Source organism: Lepisma saccharinum, chromosome 1 (genome assembly GCF_977018435.1).
Source record: "Lepisma saccharinum chromosome 1, izLepSacc3.1, whole genome shotgun sequence".
Classification (NCBI taxonomy): domain Eukaryota; kingdom Metazoa; phylum Arthropoda; class Insecta; order Zygentoma; family Lepismatidae; genus Lepisma; species Lepisma saccharinum.
In genome coordinates, this window is record NC_139229.1 from 29,262,988 (window position 1) to 29,283,580 (window position 20,593).

At 37.9% G+C, this 20,593-nt stretch overlaps 1 protein-coding gene across 12 annotated transcripts in view; it reads left to right on the plus strand.

The window, feature by feature from the left end:
- Arms (Ankyrin repeat-rich membrane spanning) overlaps positions 1–20,593 on the plus strand; it is a 265,557-nt gene that overhangs the window by 92,670 nt on the left and 152,294 nt on the right. The window contains exon 1 of one of the 12 annotated variants that reach the window (XM_083130263.1): positions 18,945–18,965. The exons of the other annotated variants lie outside the window; for them this stretch is intronic. The gene's annotated coding sequence lies outside the window, so the exon portion shown is untranslated. Of the gene's footprint in view, positions 1–18,944; positions 18,966–20,593 lie in introns of those variants that run through there. 12 annotated transcript variants of the gene reach the window in all.

Here is a 20,593-nt window from a genome sequence, read left to right on the forward strand (position 1 = left end):
CAAGTTACGTGTATTCACAAATATTTAAACCTTAATGCAATTAAAAACAATAATATTTTCCAGATTAATTCATTTTGTTATTTATATGGAGTAGGACCACTTCTCGTGGAATGTCCCAATATGTACCCTTTCTTCAGACCTCTGGTTCGCATAGTACACTCTGGACTTCATTTTGCAAACTAACGAGGCTCTGGCGTACGCACTCGCAGCCAGTATAATCCTCTGTGGCACTTGTGTTGGTGTCCTGCCCATGTGTGTTAGTGATTTTCCTTTTTTCAATTCTACCTTATCGTCATTCATCCTCATCTTTGCAATTAACCAGAAGTGGCAGAAAAATGAAGTAAAATCAAATCAATTAATCAATCAATTGACTCTGTACGTTCAATTCTTTGATTTGAGGGGAAAATTAGACTTTAAGTTTCAAGCACATCTAATCTTCGATAGCTCCAGGTAATTGCGTAGAGTGGATCATTCATCCCACAATGGTAATGCAATTTTTTCTTCCATTATATATTTTAAAAAAATCGAACCAAAGTGAAACTGATAGGTCATTGGCGTCTTAAGATCTTGCGAAGCACCTCGGCTTAATCTCCTTGGTCTGGGACTCCTGGTCTGGTATTTTTAGCCCACTTGGGTGTATTGGGGGAGTCTCCTATGGATTTGATGCAACGAGCAAGTGTTGAAGAACGCGAATGATCATCAATGAATGATCTTCCCAAGCTACCACATTTTACAAGCATTGGTTGATGACAAAAAGAATTGAAGTTATTTCAAACAAAAATGAAGAAAACCTACAGTGCACAGAAGAAAAGGTTGTTTGGAATAACAAAAAGTAGTTTCTGTCAAACGAAGCATTTGTTTAAATAGACGACAAACAAATTATTGTTCACATGACTGTACATAAGAGGAGGTTAAACGGTTCCAATTCCTTCCCATTGGTTTATTAAATAGTTTGCACTAATTGTATAATCAAAGAAGCAACATTTTAAAAAATGTATTAAACACTACACGGGTTGAAAAGGTTATGAAATTATATTAATATCTCACTTACATACACGAAAGTAGAGTTTAAACAATACAAAATTGTAATAAGGGCCTTGCCGATGGTTTAATGGTAACGTCGTCGCCTTGACCGTTGGATACCCGGTGGAGTCACATAGTGGTTCAGATCCCACTTTAAACTGTAGGTCCAGTCCCGATTAGCTTTCTGTGCATAAAGTGGACTGTAAAACAAGAAATAAAAATAAAAATATAAAACAATAAGACATCTAATATAGTTAAATGTAAAAATAGTATTATTACCACTAATATAATTAATGTACATCAGGCCAATATTTACATCCAAATTGTTTGAAGAGAAAATTGTATTTGTTGTATTTCAAAATTATTAATAAACAGATAGTAACAATTAAATTATAACTTTTAAAACTGTACCCTCCTTGGGCTGCTAAGTGGAACCCCACCCATTATTTCTTTGTGAACATGGTCATTATTATTCACCAGAAAGAACCACATGTTTTTAGTAAGCCTACACATTTGTTTAGTCACCAAAAATTTAATCAAAATTACCAAATTTAGTAAATGTTTTTTTGTTTATAATTATTAAAAAAAGTTCATTCAAACAAATCCTTTTGTTATTGTGATTTTTCAAAATGTTAGTGTTATTATTTCAAAAATATTTATTTACATAAACTGCTTTCAGAAGACATACTTTGTAATAGAAAAGTAAGATCTAAGGATCGCTCTGAAGGAAACTATTATACCATGTCAATTTTTGATTTAGTTTGTCGCTTTTCTTCCGAATTTTGGTTAATCGCGACGATGGAGATGAATAGTGGTTATATAGATGGAAGTCAATCACACACATAACACCGGTCCCATAGAGGTAGAGCCTACTATTAACCTTAGTGTTATACATTCTATTTTACACTTATTCTTATTATCTACCGTTTACAACGTTGCGCAGTTGTATAAAGATGTTAGCAAAAATGGATTGCCATTAACACATACGTCTGAAGTTGGCTCATTTCATGTATGCTTTTTTCTCATTGTTTTCTAAGCCTAAACCTTGCTTAAAGGAAGATCGTTGAGCCCTGTTAACCTCCTTGTAATTGAAGATCCAAGCAAACCACGTTTTTCACACGTGTTCTATGGAGAATGATTTAAACAACTTGTAACATACGAGACATACGCTGCAGTCTGCCACTTTTGAATTTTCTCCAGTTTCTGTTGCTTGTCTTGACTTGAATTTTGTTCTTTTTCACTGAAGTGGGGAAATATGTTTTAAACCTTAGAACGAGGACTTTTTGCCAATTATTTCAATATATTATATTTCTGCAGAGTAACGTTGGTGTGTAGTAGTAAATTTTACATGCGCGAGCTTTTTTTGTGGAGGGGGCTGGAATTGTAAAGGTAGCTATTACATAGCTGCGTTATATATTTTCTATTTTTAACCTTGGTTTTTAAAGTTGTGGTAGACGGGGATAATTTAATTTACCACTTTGGTTTTTCCGGAATTATTTACTTCTTTCATTTGAAAAAAATGATTTTCTCAAAATTCGGAGGGGGCTGGAGCCTCACCAGCCCCTCCTGCATGCGCCAGTGCATACATGCAAGTGCACGCTGAAAGTGAAGGGTACTTTGCACCTACTTTCAGCAATTCGATGCATAGATCCTTACTCATCTTCATCGTCGCGATTAGCCAAAAGTGGCAGAAAAGTTACGCTAAATAACAAACATCAAATCATTGTCGCGATTAGTCAAAAGTTGAAGAAAAGCGACGCTAAATAACAAGAAAATTTACAAGATATCAGCTTAACAGCGGCGGAAAATGTGTGTTTAATAGGCGGAAATTTTACATAGTTCGTAAGTTTTTCTGTTGTGTGGAAAAAGTGTAAGAACACACATCAGCAATTTTAATGCTGATATTGTGTTGGCGATTTCACCTACCCCTGATGACGTTGTCTGCACAGCTCTTATTTACATACATAAGAAGGTGTTGGCTCTACCAGGATATCGAAACCAAATCCTAAGGAAATGGTATCGTGAATCGACCACTGAACACACCCGGCGACCGAGGCAGCTCATGTATTAGTTTAAGAAATACTTCAGCTATACAAATTAGTGTCTGGCCAGTAAGCACCACGATTATCTGTATATGCAAAACTACGTACTGTATTATAGCGAGCTGCGACAAAACTCAAAATTGAATGTTATGGGCAAATATTGACAGGCATGCGCCTGTACCTATTAACTGGCAAATGCTAAGCCTCATGACTTTTTTTTTCCTCATGGTCACTAGGATAGCAGCTTTGGATGCACTACGTGCTATGCTGTTCACATTCTTTATTACATCAGCGTATATTGTCCACACATAAAATATATACAGTATTTCACGGTTTATGCCGAACTGTACAACGTTGTTATTAGTGGGTAGTTGTAATAGTTCCGTAGAAACTCTTAAATTTTGTGAATCCCCCACCCGCCCCCCATCAACCCAGTGTTTTGTTTCCTACTCTTCTCAAGTTGGAGGCAAACTCGGTTATTTTTTTCATAGACGAGACTCTTGCACTAGATCAGTGTAGATAGGGTTGAAATTAACAGAAAGAAGCCGAAATAAGAATATAATAATCACATTTGTAAGCCTGGTGTTTCCAATCAGATTTTGCAAACTTGTTCCTGAACAAAGTTCATCTATCAAACGTCATAAGTGCATCAGTTGATAACGTACTTGATTTATTGATAAGGCGACAATATGGACTCAGATAATTATCAAGAAAACTTAATATTTGAAGTATTTGGTATCGTTGGTTGGGTAAGGAGTAACTGTGTATACAGTGTGGTCCATAAGTCAGTGTACCGAAAATTACTTTAGTTTCTTTCGGCAAACTGACTTTTGGAACACCCTGTATTAACAAATTTAATGCAAGAACTTCATAGGATTCATACCATTACAAGGCTTCTTGTGAGAGATTATTCTTAACGTTAAATCTTTCTACCACAATAATATTTTTTTTTCGAAAATTTATATGTACGAGTAAATGCCCAAGTTTAATAGGATCAATGCGAAAAGTGGTCATACTCCGTGTAAATAAGAAAATGAATCTATCTAGAAAGTATTATTGTTTAATTACATTAAGGTTTAAATGTTTGTGCATTCATATAATTTACATATTTCTAACTAACTAACTCTCTAGCTTTCTTAAACCCGAAGGTTCATGGCTGCAGCAACACAGGCCTTCAATCTGTCCCTATCTTGAGCAAGATCTATATACTCTTTTCCATCCCTACCGATTTCCTTTAGGTCCATCTCAACGTTGTCCCTCAATCTTCGTCTTGGCTTTCCTACAGGTCTCTTACCATCAGGTTTTTCAACAAGAATCCTGTGAACTCCTCTTTCCTCTCCCATTCGTGCCACATGGCCTGCCCACCTAAGTCTTCTTGATTTAATTATTCTAATAATATCTGGACATGAATACAAATTATGTAGTTCTAAATTATGTAACCTTCTCCACTCACCTGTCTCCTCATCCCTTTTAGGTCCAAATATTTTCCTAAGGATCTTTTTTTCAAATACTCTCAATTTATGTTCCTCTTTCAATGTAAGGGACCAAGTTTCACATCCATATAATATTACAGGCAAAATTACTGTTTTGCATATTTTAACTTTTAGTTTCTTAGATATTAAACGATAAGACAAAAGTTTATGAAGAGAGAAGTAATATTCATTTCCTGAATTAAGCCTACTTTTTATTTCCTCTTTAATATAATTTTCATTTTGTTAATATTACTCCTAAGTATTTGAAGTTGGAAACTCTTTCAAACGAGTTGTTATCAATAAATAGATTTTGATTATTACCTAACACTTGGTTTTGGCCTGTAAGCATATATTTAGTTTTCTCTTTGTTAATTTCCAAACCTATCTCTTTAGCAGTTTTGAAAAATATTTTAGCATTATTCTTAATTGTATTTATATCATCCCCTAATAAGTCTACAGTCATCTGCATATGCTAACAACTGAGTCATACCATTTAATTTTAGTCCTTATTTAGTTTCTTTTACCTTCCTAACAGCATATTCTAAGGCAAAATTAAAGAGCAATGGAGATAATGCATCTCCTTGTTTTAACCCATCATGAATTGTAAATTTGTCAGACACATTAATACCCACAAGAATTTTACTTTCTATTTCACTGGTGCATACTTTTATACTAACAAGCTTCTTAGGTATTCCACTCTCTACTAATATATTATATAATTTATCTCTCTTGACCGAATCATATGCTTTTTGAAATCAATGAATAGAATTTACATATTTCAACAACAAAAATTATCAACATATGTAGCCTATGTGCTTCACAGTCAAATGAAGTGAAAATTTGCTACAGTTTTAAAGCATCACATACATAACACATTTTCGTTAACGCTTTTCATGCGTTCAGGCATGATGTCATCATACCAAATTTTCTTCCATTTGTGAGCAGACACGACGAAGTACTTCATAATTCTATGTAATCCGTTCATTGCTATTATTTTAATTCAGTCTCATGTGTAGAATCTTACATTTTATGTCTGAATGTCAGACACTCTGATATAATAATTTAAAGTTTTTTTTTAATGGTGTAGTACAGAAAAAACAACAACTTGCAGTTAAAAATTCTTCAGAGCGGACTGTGGAACGGTGAATGCTTGTGTGAAGTAATGAACGATTCAGTTACGTAGTTTTATATATTTTTTGTTAATAATAATAATAATAATAATAATAATAATGTACTTTTATCCGCGCAAAAAGACAGCGGATATACGTTCCCTTTGAACTTGCTTCCTGCTATGGATGGCAACACAAATTTAATTCCCACACTGTTTAAACAGTTGCTTTTCGTTCTTTGCGTAAGGAATTTTTCTAATTTAGATAAATTCGTAGATCTTAAGATAAAAAAGCATGCATTTTAATAGAAAAAATGGTATCAGTTGTTGGTCTCTCAGTTGTCAATCACAGTTGATTTCATTAACGTAAGCAGTGAGCCCTGACAAGTTCTTATCTTCTCGAAGGATGTTGATAATTAGGAATTTTGATAATTAAGGATTGTTCTTCTTTTCAAGTTGCCTTGTATCTTTAAATGTCATCTTAACAGACACTTCAAAGCAATAGTTGTTGTGGGGAAAAAATGCTACTTGACAAAAGGTGAAAGGTGTCTATCTAGACCTTGGAATGGACCTGGTCTCTCAAAATATATACATGGTCCCTGGCAGTGACTTCCTTTCACCTTGAGAATGAGGGAACCTTGCAGAATACCATGGTATTTTTTTTTTTATTTATTTATTTATTAAACACTACAGGCAAATGCCCAGTTACAGTGCTTTGAGGTTAACTGAGTTCAGTTTACATACATATTGACAAAACAAGTAATTAAAAACCCATACCTTGACTGACCCTCCTCCATCTTCACCGTTGGCACGAGTCAAGTGGCTCCAACTTGTATGGGAATGTGGGGCTCAAGCCCACCCAATAATTTGCCTGTTTAGAAAATTTTCCAGGCCGGTTGTTACTCGTTAGTTCGTCAGTTTTAGGTCTCCCGTCGAGAAATCATTTTAACTCGGATTCGAATTGGATACAGCAGTCTCACCCATGGCCATCTGCTACAAGGGTCGGACCGTCCGCTGTGTCGTGATGTAATGTTAATTTTAAGTATTCGGCATTTTTTTTTTATCGAATGTACCGATTTCACTTAATTCAGACAAACTTTTAATCTTTTCAACTGTTTATCTTTAATGTTGGGAGATGATGACAGTGTTTTAACAAGTGTTTGTAGCTTTTTGAGAAGAGCTGGCCTGTGGCCTATTACACTGTTTCTGAGGAAGTTTTTAGTCTCTCCTTGCCTTTTAAAATGTGTTGTGTATGTCCTGTGTAGTTCCCTTTCCTTGCATTTTTAAGCTGAAGTAACCCTTTACATTCCATTTAAAATTTCAAGTTAATGGTTTTAGATAAGAGGATTTTTCCTCGTTTAGTTTGAAGGGTGCAAAATGATCATATATGCCGACGCACACAAAAATTTATAATTAGGGCTGAGCCGATACCATTTTAAACAGATACCCGCACCGATTCCCACCGATACCGATACTTGAAAATTGCAATAAATAGAATTTGTTCAAAATATTCATCAATATTGATGTCTAAATATTCTCCTCCAATTATATGCATCAATTTTCCAAAAAGAATTGCTTTAGAATATTGAAGAATTCCATCAGAATATTAAAATGTATGTTGGCTGGTATCGGTTGATGAATTACAACCGATACTTTCCGACATTGATACCACTGATATCGGCCGATACCGATACATCGGCATCGGCTCAGCCCTAGTTTTAATTCATGCATTTTTCATTCATTCATTCGTCAGGTTTTTATTTATAAAAAGTTTTCCAAATGAGTCCGTTTTCAAAGGGGCAAGATGCACTTTTTCTTGATTATTTATTCGGCAAATAAATTTGATACATTTAGAAAACTAAGTAATTTAAATTTTATCAACAACCTGAAAAATAAAATGTCTACCGATTTGGATAATTATTCGTGTAAAAATGGAAAATTAGTAGCGGCATTGTGAAGTTGAGCAGACCTATTTATGAAAACTATCCAAAAACTAACTATTTGGAAATATTTTGGAGGGTTGAATCTCGGTGGGTCCACACATTGACTGAATGACTTGTAAGCCAAAGCTTGTTTCAGTTGTCGTTATCTGAGGACTGTGAGGAATTTGATGATGCTTCTGTGGAGAATTTCTTTTGTGTGTGGAATCTTGCACATTCACCTTGTAGTTCGTGACCTGTGATGACGTTTGCAAGGTTCCCATTCCCTTCAAGACCCTTTGCTCATTCCTTGGCCGGAAGCCACAATAGGATCAAAAATGTGGCGAGTGTTAAGCTCTTGATGCAAAATCGAGGCACCATCAATTTCAATTCTCTTCAGCATAAAATTTCCCGCCTTGCGATTTGCATAAAGCCAGTCTCTCAACGGTACTTTAGTCCATCTTCACTTCCGGATCGACCTCTAGCTTCCTTACTTCAAGATCGTTTGAGAGCTGTCTTATCTTCAGTTCCCGACAGAATTACAGATTTAGGAAGTACACTGACCAACTGAAAGACTTGAGAAAGAAGAGCAATATGCTCAGAATGTTTATTTCAGGGCAGCTTTTTTCCCATACGACCAATACAACTTATAAGTGACTGAGGGTAACATTTTATTTATTGAATGAAGAGTCTATGAATTATTATTGTTTCATATTAATAGTGTATATAGCTATCTAAACTTCCTACTGTGAAAATATTTTATTTTTACAGTAGCATACGAATATTTTGAACCGAGTAGTCACTGTGCTGCGTATACCACTGCATGAAATAAATCTGTTGTAATGATGGTGGTTGTTTTTAAATTTAGAATTGTAAATACTGCTTCGTAGCTTTCGAAGTAAATCTCACAATACGTATTTTATGATAAAATTACAAAAAATACAAATATCCATATCTGAGAGCGTTTACACGTACCGACAAAGTAGTCGCCTCCTGTACCGATATCGACAGCAGCAGAAATCAACGAAGATTAATGGAACACTTGTACACGTTGTCTTGAGTGATAAAATTTCCATACCGACCAGATCAACCGGATTGTCCCTCAACAGGCCCCAAATCATTCATATAGTTATGTTATAAAGTGGAGTGGAGTGGGACTTCCAGAAGTCTTGCTACGATTGTTGGATGCACACAACAATGTCTTTGGTGTCTATCCTGGTGGTATTTGTCCCGTAGATCGAACCGACCGAAAGGAGAAAAATATTATGTTGATGCGTCAGTCTCGCTACGATTCCTCAGATCAAACAGTTCTACGTCAATCACTTCTTGGTATCCACGAGATTCCGATATTACGTATCTGTACATGTGCAAAAGCTCATGTATGTGACCCATGTCATCCCTGATAAGCTCCGATAAAATCTTAGGATATTCATATACTGAATACTAGGGCAATGTAAAAAGAAACATAAAGAAAAAAATCTTTCCTCTGATGTCCCTTTTAAAAATGCATTGCAACCTCTTTCTCGGTGTAAAAAAAAGATAAAGTGTTCCCCTGTGCATAGCACCACGCCATGAAGGCGTATAGGGGGTGTGGGGGTAACGCCCCACACTTTCTTGATCCGGTCGTGAGTGGGGGTGATGTGATCAGCATTACGCCCCTGACCGCCTTTACCCCCCAGGTACCCATGTTATTCGACGCTGGGTGGGCGCCGGGGCCGCTTCCACCGTTAGAAAAGTTCCCGGATGTTAAAATTTTAATTTCAGTCTTAGAATTCGACTCCAGTATATCTGGTACGATCGTCCGTAGGACACTTAAATAGGTTGTTCGGAAGTGTAGCCCCTTGAAAGTTGTGTATGATTTAGATTATTTTAAACAATCTCAGTGTAGCAACACTGCAATCTTGGTATCAATTAATCAGCGTTGCTCTTCTGGCTAAGGTTGAAAGAGATTCCTGATTCAGATGAGTGCACGTGAGGAGAATCTGTACAGTGTGCCCAATGAAAGAGCCTTGTCACCAAAGTAAACAGAACTGGCACGCTGTAAGATACCTGAAGTTAAATCCCATTCGACGTTAAAAGTTGAGAAGGATCAAAATTTCATTTGATTGATCACCTTCAACTAGAAAGTATGTTGTTGAAATTAGTCATCGTCATAGAAGTCACCAAAGGCATGATTTTTGGTACCCGTTCATGTTGTATTGTATACATATGTCAATAAAGTTCGTTAAATGAGGGATAGCTGTATCATCATCATCGTCCCTAAACGAACGACAGAATTCCATACTGAAATAAATTGCGTTAAATCTGTGCAGTTTAGAGTCCCAAGAAAATACTGACAAATAGAGATATGCATAATGTATATTGTGCACGAAACTAATAACTTCACCACCTGTAAGAACTTTTGGACTAGGAATTAGCCGAGTCTTGCAACCTATTACTGAATTAAAATTGTAAGTACATAATTTTTTTAGGTTTGACTGCACATATTTTGGTAACTGGCATTAAATTGACTTGTAATGTCTGCCTTTGTCAAACAAACTCTTTAAAAATACCTGGCACTGTTCTTTCAAATTTTAAATTTATTAAATGTAAACAAAATATAACATTAAATGTTAGCGCATTGTTCAATAATGATAACAGCCGACTTCCGTGATGGAGTGGTTATCACGCCAAGGGTCCTGGATTCGAATCCCGGCCTTGGTGTGGGTGTTATTTATGAGTATATCTCGATCAGTTTCATCATTTAACTCATCCTCAACTAGCCTAGAGTTGGAGAAAAGTGACGTAAATTAACCAATCAATCAATAACTATAACATGGAAAGAAAAATCTGGCGATACATTAAACGTCACACTAATATTTTCTCATGGACCTGATATTCATCACACTTAGCAGAATCCCTTGGTACGCCCTTCTTTTGAATCTATCATAGGTGATTCATGGGATTGGTCCACGTAGAACTTTGGCAAAACATGCCCGGTCCGTTTGCCAAGACGCCGAAGAATACTATAAACGATCGTTCAGCTCATGTGCTGTCCGGAATTTGTCTGAGCGAGGGAGCTTGTTCCTACTTGAATCACGGTGACAGGATGTGCGTGTCAACACACGGACCTGCACTTATGCGCCGCAAAAGAGGACATCGGTACGCATGTGGAACAGTTTATGCAGTAAGTTATTCTTCGTGTTATGTGGATTTTTTTAAAAAAAAATCTAGTGTTTATTGTTGTGATCAGGAAGTTTGTGTGGTCCTGACTTGGGAAAATGCGGATACGTTCAGTCTGTTTTTTCAGTAGTTGCACAACTCTTGTTAGATGCGCCAAAAAGTGTTGGGTGGCCTGATTTCTCTCAGGCATCTCTTTAGGCGAATGTGGTTTGGTTATATTAACTGAGAAACCATTCTCTAGGGATATGCTCCATATTGCCAGAAAGAGGGGGTGGGGGGTATGATCTTCACGCAGATAAGGAATGTGTTGTTTACGCTTTCAAAGGATAGTATGTGCACGGCCATGAAAATAGGCGGCTGGGCAGAATTGCTCTGGTGACACACATGGGAAAAGCAAGACGAGAGCGTTATCCCTGACCTTTCGAGCAAATACTGAGAGTTTGTATCACATGGATTACAAAGCGAGATCTTTCATTCTCTTAAACCTCCGAACACACGGAATTGTGCTCCGACGTGGCAACAGCGCGAACCTCTGCCATCCGCCTAATTTCATGACCGTGCCTTTAGTTATAATATTCATGGATGTCCGGAAGGTGTGGGCAAGGACGGTCACGGCCCCCTTTGGAAAACGAAAGTCAAGCAGGAATCGCATATTTCACACAATTAGTTTCATTTCAGTCACATTAATATACGTTAATTATTGCAAGGGCGTTGCAGGAACATGATAACTTTAAACTGAAGCAATGTTTTTTTTTTAATGCAACATTACTATTATAAGTGGGAAGTGTGCTTCGTCCCCCCCCCCCCTCTTTGGAAAAATACCTTGCCCCTGTCTGAAAAAATCCTGCGGAAGTCCATGATTATATTCAGTTACTATATTCGATAACCCCATCACCACCACACACATACATAATCAGTGAATTTTTTTCGTAATGTCCACCTTTGGCTGACGCCAGCGAAGCCATTTTCGAAATGTTCTCTCCTTTCGATAAACCGCCGTGATGTTCCAAAGTCTGAAAAATCGCATGTGTTCAGAATTCTTCTTCGTGAATCTTTGTGTGGCTTATTTTCGTTGTTAGAGAAATCATGTTTTTTCATGCTGGCAAAACTGAGCGTTTCTGCAGTTTTTCTTTAATTTTGATCACATTTCTGGTTTTTGTCGTTCATTTTTCAGGAACAATGTCACTTTTTCTGCAATTATTGCACACGTTTTGATCCAATGTCGAGCCTTTTTACTTCATTTTTCAGAAGAAATCTGTGTTGCACTTCCCAGAAGGCGAACCATACATGATGATGTGTTGATCTCTCTGGCCAGCGTTACATCAGCCATCCTGCCTACAAAATTAAAGCCTCCCTCCCCCTGTTTCTTTGGCAGCACGTCGGTATTGCAATTTAAGAGTTGGCACGGTTCAGTCAATAATTAGCCTTTGTTTCAGAATTCACCGAAATACTCCCCGCCACCTATTCATCTCGTAGTGTGGCAGGCTTTCCAGCGCCACCTTTCCAAGTAAGCAAAAGCTTTTCAAGTAATGTTGTGATAGTCAATATTTTGTTGCTTAATTATTTTCTTATGTTTAGCTGCTATTGAGCGATACTTCACCGGCATTAAGAATTTCCTCCTCGACTAGCCAAATGCCTCAGTGGCATAACCTAATTTTGAGGTATGAATAACATGTTTTGACTGATTTTGAAAGGTTATGTGATGTACATTTCAGATCCGATTGCTGCCACTATGCTGACCTTGAGCAATTTGAGTAATGTAATTCGGGGGCCTCCCTGATGGCGCAGTGTTTGCGTCGTCGCCTTGTAATCAAGGGGTCCCGGGCTCGATACCCGGTGGAGGCACATGGCAGAGTGGTTCAGATCCCACTTTAAACTGTAGGTCCAGTCCCGATTAGCCTTACTGTGTAAAAAGTGTCAATCAATCAATCAATTTGAGTTATTCAAGATGGCGTCCAATATGGCTGACTTTCCAGTTAATTACCTATATCACAGTAACCAATGGTCGTAAACATATTTTTTTTTTAGTCTTCATCCTCATTATAGATAGACTACGAAAAAGATTATGTTTAGTTTTTCGCTAATGTCAGTATTTTTCGAATTTAAAAAATAATCCTTAACATATGCAATTTTTCTAGCACTTTTTGAAGTTTTGCCTTGTAACTTTTGAATAAATTAAATGACAGGAAATTGTTACGAATAAAAGTGGTAGCCCAATTCATAACCTTTACAACAATATAATCCTTAATGCATTTGAATGAAAAATACGCTATGAAATATGTCTCAAAATTGAGGATAGTGCAAAAAAATGCATTTTTATCACAGGCCGACGTCTAAGTCCCGAATCATTGACTTTTTGATAAAAGCAAGAGACTTGGTAGGATTAATTGTTCTATCATTAAAGATATTTTCAGTCGAGTAGTAACCCTATAGCGCTACAGTCCAATATTGGGCCCTGGCTTACCTACCGACTGCTGATCTCCCTCCCACGCGGGCCACCAGGGGGGCGTGGAGATCTGCAGCCAGGAGGACGGGTGGAAATGTGGACGGGTGGTCGGCCCGACCAACCCCCAGCCGTTGGAGGACTTCGCGACCGGATTACACTCTCACTCTTAAAATAGATGCTACTCCTGGGCGGCTTAACCAAGCAGGGGTAAATTTCCCCAATTTCCTCACGATGGTGGGTTGCCACCGGCCCTATACACAGGCCGAAAATTCCCGGAAACTGAACCCGGGATCGAACCCATGCCGTCCCGCAGCCGCCGTCCAAAGCAAGGTGCAGTAGATCGCACGGCCACGGAGGAGGACATTTTCAGTCGAGTACCCAATCGATATCTGCGCTCCGGCGGCCGCCGCCATCTTGAAAATAATCCACCATATTGGATATTTTTTGATTTGATATATATCGGGAACGTTGTCGCTTATCAACGTCCGTTTTTTTTTTCAGAAATGTTCCAAATAGTGTAAACTTGAAAGAATAAGAAATAGATGTTTTGCAGAAAAACTACAAAACATTTTATGAGAATAACTTCGAGTTGAAAGTCTTAATACTTCTCGAACCAAACAATGGCATTTTGTATTTTGTAAGATTACGAAGTGTTTGTTAGAAGTCTTTAGATGAACCGAACCCCTATTTCTTTTAGATTTATATATTTACCTTAAATAACATTTTAAGAGAAATACAACAAGTCAACATAATTTTTGAAAAAAGGAGTCGTTGAAATTTATTCAGTATTAGGGGAGACCGGGGTAATTAGAACAGGAAACAGCCTGTAGAAGTTCTACTGTAAATTACTCAGAAAGTTACTGATGGATTTTTTTTTTAATTTTTACCATTTAAAAGGACATCTTTTGTATAATTTTGAAAAAATAATGACCATACCTGCATTGCAAATACTCGTCCAAAAAAAAAATTGTCATGACACCATAAAATTGTTCCAATTACCCCATTTGGGGTTAATGGAACATAAGTTAGAAATTTCAACTGAATAGCTTTAGATTGCTGTTGGGGTAATAAGAACATCATATATAAATGTCCCATTTACCCTGCAAATTTGAACACAATAGCTCTACTTCTTCTGGAGTTATCAATGCTTGTTTAAATAAAATCCCAAGTTAACGTCTTTTTTCATAAAGTTCAATTTCCCAGCTGTGAAGCAAACATGTCTGAATGAAAATCAGTGTTCTATGATTTATTTGAAAGGTTACAGGCCATTCTACAATGTAGTAAAGAAAAAACTTCTAATAGTTACATGTACAATCTAGTATACCCAAGCGAAATCAAGCAAATTACGCAATGTTCTAATAACCCCTTTGCAGAAATTTTTGGGGTAATAAGAACTTTGCTTATAAAAACCAGGCAAATTGCCCATAGACAACCAAACTCACATGAAAAGATGTGTGCCCTTATGTTTTATTATAGGGGTGAAGAAAATTTTGAAAGGGTTCTTTCATTCACATCCAGTATATGCAGAAGCAGAGAAACACCAAGCATGCGTCACATCATTTTTTGCAGGTGTATAATAAAAGTCAAATAAAACATACTTTTGTGTAGTTATTCCATTAACAAATTTTCTGCATGTAGGTTTAGTGTAGGTACATAGGTATGAAATGTTATTACACCAGTCTTTTCGTTTTAAATTATTCTACATTAACATGTTCCAATAACCCCATGTTCTAATTACCCCGGTTTCCCCTAAATTATTGTATTATTTCAAAGAAAAAAAACACACATTTATTGTAGTTCATGATACAAAACTAGTGAAAATTGTCTACCGAATTCTTTTGATATGAATCACTCTTTGGATCTTCTTCCTTCTATGCTCAGGTATTCATATCCTTCACATTTAGGTAATGTACAGGGTGTCCACATCAGACATCCCTGATTTTAAATTACAATTGTGAGGAAACTCTTCGACATAGAGCCTTGCTGTTTGTGACATAATGTAAAGCAACTCATTAAAAAAATAAAAAAAATAGTGCACTTCTACGTGGGCTCCTTTCGTAACCCTCAAAACGTCTAGCCGATACTCGATCTCGACTCATGTGCGCACTAGCATGTCAGGTGTGATGGAGTTGATGGCATTTTCAATTCTCCTGCGGAGATACGAAGGTCACATACAGGTGATGTGTAGACCGTGTTTTACATAACCCCACAAGAAGAAATCCAGAAGGAGTTATGTCCGGAGATCGCAGTAGATATTCGCAATAGTTTAACATAGTTGTAGCCACTGTGAATATCTAGACAACACCGAAAGCAAACCGCACGATGATTCACATGAATGATGTAGAAGGAATTATAAGCAGATGTAATTTTTCAGATTTTGCAATATCATAGTTATTTTTTGAAAGCGGAGAAAATTTCGAAAACTGCTCCGCAGGCGTCGGCCAGGGTCCAGTCAAGCCATGTCAGTTCCTTTGAGTTAATCTTTTAGAAGGCAGTACTTTCTCAGCTAGTGACTCGACAGATTTCTCCTAATCATCTCCAGTATTGGGTATATGTAGTTTTTTTTTGAGCTGAACACCACATACTTTAAGTTCAGCAGCCCCTATACTCACCTGACTTTGCTTCCTGCAATTTTTTTGTTATTTCCTCTGGCGATGATTTCCTCCAAAATGAAAGTGATTCGATCAACGGAAGCCTATGCTTTAGTGCATAGGTGGTGCTGGGAGAAAATACTTGGAAGGAGATTAAAAGTTTCGATCCATAAATGGTCTAAGTTTCTTCCGTACACAACCAAATTATACATTCGTAAAAAGAAGAAAGACCATGGCGAACTAAAGCGGACAGTCATTTGTTTACTTATCTTCGCAGTCACCGCAGACAAAAATATTCCCCTACGACGCCAGGGTTCCGGGTTCGAATCCGGGCCTAGGCATGGGCGTTCTTTGCGATTGTCCCTTCATCAATTTATCGTATCATTACTCATCTTCATCTTCGCTATTAGTCAAAAGGTACAGAAAAGCGAAGTGAAATAAACTAAATCAATCAATCAAAAATGTTCCCCTTTGCTCGTGTCCCCGTGTTGCCCTCGCTTGCTTCGTTGTAAAGAGAAAAATCAACGTTAAACATTACGTTCCTGCTTTCGCTGTGTACGATTGTTCCTCTTCATGATGATAGAAGCACATGGCAAGCAGCTCGCTTCGAGTTGAAAATTCGACGACAGCTCCAGAGGCTTTTTTTCTCTTAGTACTTATTGCGCTTAGTGCTATTGCTCATACCTCGTATAAACGTACCGTACAGAAACCTCGGCTGTTGCGAGATGCTTTGGTTGCGATGGTCTTTTGTCGAGTGTTCGATTTTTGTCAATGACAGTGTTGATTCTTTTGTTAAATTTATTGATACCGAGGTCTGCTTTGAATAATGGCTTGCTTATTTTTCCGCGGAATTTCCCGTAAACGTTTGCTCGAAACCTTCCAAAAATTTCGTCAATTCCAGAAGCCAGCACGGAAAGCGTTCATCCTGTTTTTGCTCGCACGCAGTTCCCAGCTGTTTCTTATCTCGGTTGTTACAGAGTTTTATGGTGTCGGGAGAGCTACTTCTTGGGAGCTTGTTTTCCTCTCGTGGTGGGTTATTTCCGTCCGGCGATGCTGGATGCAGCAGACTTGAGTAGAGAGCCGCATGCACGGCCATAATTTGTTTTCAAGAGAGCATCTTGCTTGGTTCGCGAAGGAGGTTTATGTTCGAGTTGGACGTCCGCAAAGGTTTGTTTTGTTCCGGCATTTCGCTCCGATGATTGCGTCGTGTGTTTCTCCTGCTCGTTGTTGTAGCGACTAGGATGGCAGTGGACCAATTCGTGGTAGATTTGTATGAGGATTCATGTGGTGGAAGTGATTTAGATGTATTCTCTTCTGGCAAGCACGGAAGTTGCAAGAAATGCTCACGAATGCATCTTGGATATCGTCACAGACAATACGACACGATATTTTTTCCGTATCGGCGATATATCGCCAAATATCGTGACAATATATCGCTGACACGATATATATCGCTAAAATATCGTGACGATATATCGCCGACACGATAATTTATATATCGCCAAAATTTCGTGACGATATCGTCTCTCATGTTCTCGGTCTCGTCTCGAATAAAAACCGCCAACCTCCGTGGCGGACTGGTTAGCACAGCGCGCTACGACGCCAGGAGTCCGGGTTCGAATTCCGGTTTGGGCATTGGTGTTCTCTATAAGTGTCCCTGCTCAATTTCATCATATAATTACTCATCGTCGCGTTCAGCCAAGAGTGGCAGAAAAGCGAATTAGAACAAACAAAATCAGTCAATCAATCTTTCCCTTATTGCGTAGGGTTCCAAAGACCGAAAAAAACAAGAAGAAGTTGCCTTTCTATAGGATGAGTAGTAATAAAATATAATTTGTGATATACTAATGAACCGTGCGCTTTGTTTATATCATAGGCGTAGCACCGGGGGCAAGGGAAAGTTGTCCCCCTAATAGTTTCGCTTGGAAATTTGGTATAGAGGGATCTTATCGTCGTTGTTAAACAATATTATACTCTTCAAAAAAAGATGAAGCTTTTTACAAGCAAGGAGGAGAATGGTGGGGGGGGGAGCATTATTTCGTAATTGTTCTCTCCCATTTCGTTCCCTAGCGTGTTGTTAACATGCGTACATACTTTCTTCGCTAATCCGTATCTGGCTGTAGAATAAATTGTTTAAACATTATTTTGAATCTGCTATATGAGAATGTGTTTATATGTAAATTAGGCTCTGAAACAGAGGCAAAATACAGAGAGATTGTAGTGGGGTTCCTAACCTCTGTGCCTCCCCTGAGTATCGAACTCTGCCCCTTGATTACGAGTCGACGGGCCCAACAATGTCAATAAGGGTGCAATGGATTTTTTTCTTTTCTGTCTTACGTCGCATTTCTTCCACTTTTGGCTAATCGTGACGACCAAGATAGTGAAATGACGATTAGATGAATTTGATGAAGGGACGTCTGTAAAGAACGTCCATGCCCAGGACGGGACTCGAACCCACGAATTTGTTTGGCGAAATTGAAAGTCGACACCTCATCGCCTTCTATAACAAGATCATGCTCGCTACTTTTTTATTTTTTTTATTTTTTTATATTGGCTATTTTCGTAAGTTTTGTTGCCTATTTGCCTGTATTTCAGTGCATGTAAATCCTCACCCTAGGGTAAAGGCTGGTACAATTGGGTGGTGCCGTATCAGATGACGGTATATCCTCTTTTTTTTTTTGCATTCATTAAAAGAAAATTAGTATGGTCTCACTACAGAACGTAGTCATTTGAAACCCAAATGGAATGAAGAGAGTTCATAATTGATGTTGATATGCCTTGCTTTGTTATGTCTGGAATGTTTATGCTCTGTAAGTGTGGCAATGTGTAGAAGTCGGCAAGCGTTGTCACGGGAATGTGTATAATAGTGAGGATTGCTAATATTAAGAAAAATATAGTTTTCCTACATGAAATGCAGCACTTGCGGGACGATATGCACACATGCAGAGCAAACACGGAAATATACTTTTGATAAGCGAACACTCGGCGACATTGAGTTTTGTAAGTCATAATATATCAACTTATCTCTTTCGTCACTTGTGTTTACATGCATGAGCTCGGTCGTGTGTTTGTTAGTTCCTTTCGCTGCACTAGTTTGTCTGGCGGTGGATGCTTCGTCAGAATACATTCGAAGCTAGGTAGCAACCTGGGATAAGGCTCTTGCACCAGTTCAGATTGTGAACTCCTGAGGCACACTGAAGTAGTAAGTACTCTAAGGCCTGCTTTACACGGAAACATTTTTGGATAGCATTTTTTACAGTAGGCAATGGCTGTGTCCGAAAGGTCTAAAAAAGCAGGCTTGAACTTTGATTGGTTGATTTACTATATTTTTCGCTTCTTGTGCCACTTTTGGCTAATTTGCGAAGATAGGGATGAGTGATGACATGATGAAATTGATGGACGCTCACAAACATCCATCTCCAGGCCAGGATTCGAACCCGGAACCCCTGGCGTTGTAGCCCGATGTGCTAACCACTCCGCCACGGGAGCCGGCGGCTTGAAGTATGGTTTTATTGGAAGTAACGTCATTTAGTACAGTTCGAGCAGTCGAGCCAGCAGCATGCAGTACCCGACAATGCACACTTGTTTACTACATATGTTTGCTTGTTGTTCACTTTTTTGAAATCACGTAAGTGTTGATCGTAGTCAGGAGTGCCCATCCCCCCAAGGCCAATGGCGCATCCCCCCAAATCATATCATTTGCGCCCTCAAACCATATCGTAATCCCTACGAAGTATTTAATCACGACAGCGTGTCAACCGAAAGTAACTTTTTTCTTAGCTTTTTGTTGCAAATGATGCACCTGCTTTAAATTAAGCAGTATACCAACACTAAGCATTATATTTTAAGAAGTGATGTTATGTCTTGCAATGTAGCTAGAGTATAAAACTTTACATTCACCTCAGTAAAGCGCCAAACACGCATTCTCGTAACACCACATTGCCAGCGAAGCGAGCAAGAACATTTTTACACACATTTCTTTGCAGACTTTCAAGAATATTAATTTAATGGGGTGTCAATACTTCTTAGAATCCCGAGGTATGTAGTCGTTTCCACCTTCTGTTTTGGCATGTCCGGGGTCGAAAACGTAATTCACGTGACGTGGATACCATATCGCTAAATACAGTCTCTAAAATTTAATGTTCGAACTCGCTCTTCACTACAGAAATCCCTTGACAATCTAAGATTTAACACTTTATCAAGAGCTTCTTATCTCCCCCTTTAAATTTAATACTCAGTCCTACCACCAAAATTTTACCAATTTTGGACTTACTGTTGATATTGAAAAGTGGACAATGCCCCCTCCAAAAAATTAATTCTCAGTCTCCACACCAGAATTTCCGAAACAGTCTTAAGACAATAGCAATACACAAAAATTGGATACCTCCCTCAATTTAATGCTCAATCTCTCTAACTAAAATACCCGCCATTATCTAAGAATTATGACATTTAGATGCCGTATTTCTTCGAATTTCAGGCGCACCTTTTTCTCGGGCCTTTGATCTTGAAAATTTGATGGCGTATTTATCCGAGTATATATGCATAAATATAAAACAGTGTTAGTATAATATAGAATGAAGTTTTTGCACACTTCAATAATCAAGTTTTCTCCTCGATGTTTTACCGAAGTACACGTATTTGTAAAAAGTCACCCTTAAGGAAATTTTGTTTCCTTTAAATTTGTTGTGTTGGAACAATCAAAATTTGAGAACAAAGAGTCAGTCTCTTTTTATCACGAAATGGAACAAAGAAAGAAGGTTTGTTCTTATGCTGCTTGCGGTTAATAGGTGGTCAGTGAGCCAGCTTTTGTAAAGTGTACATTAAACGGAC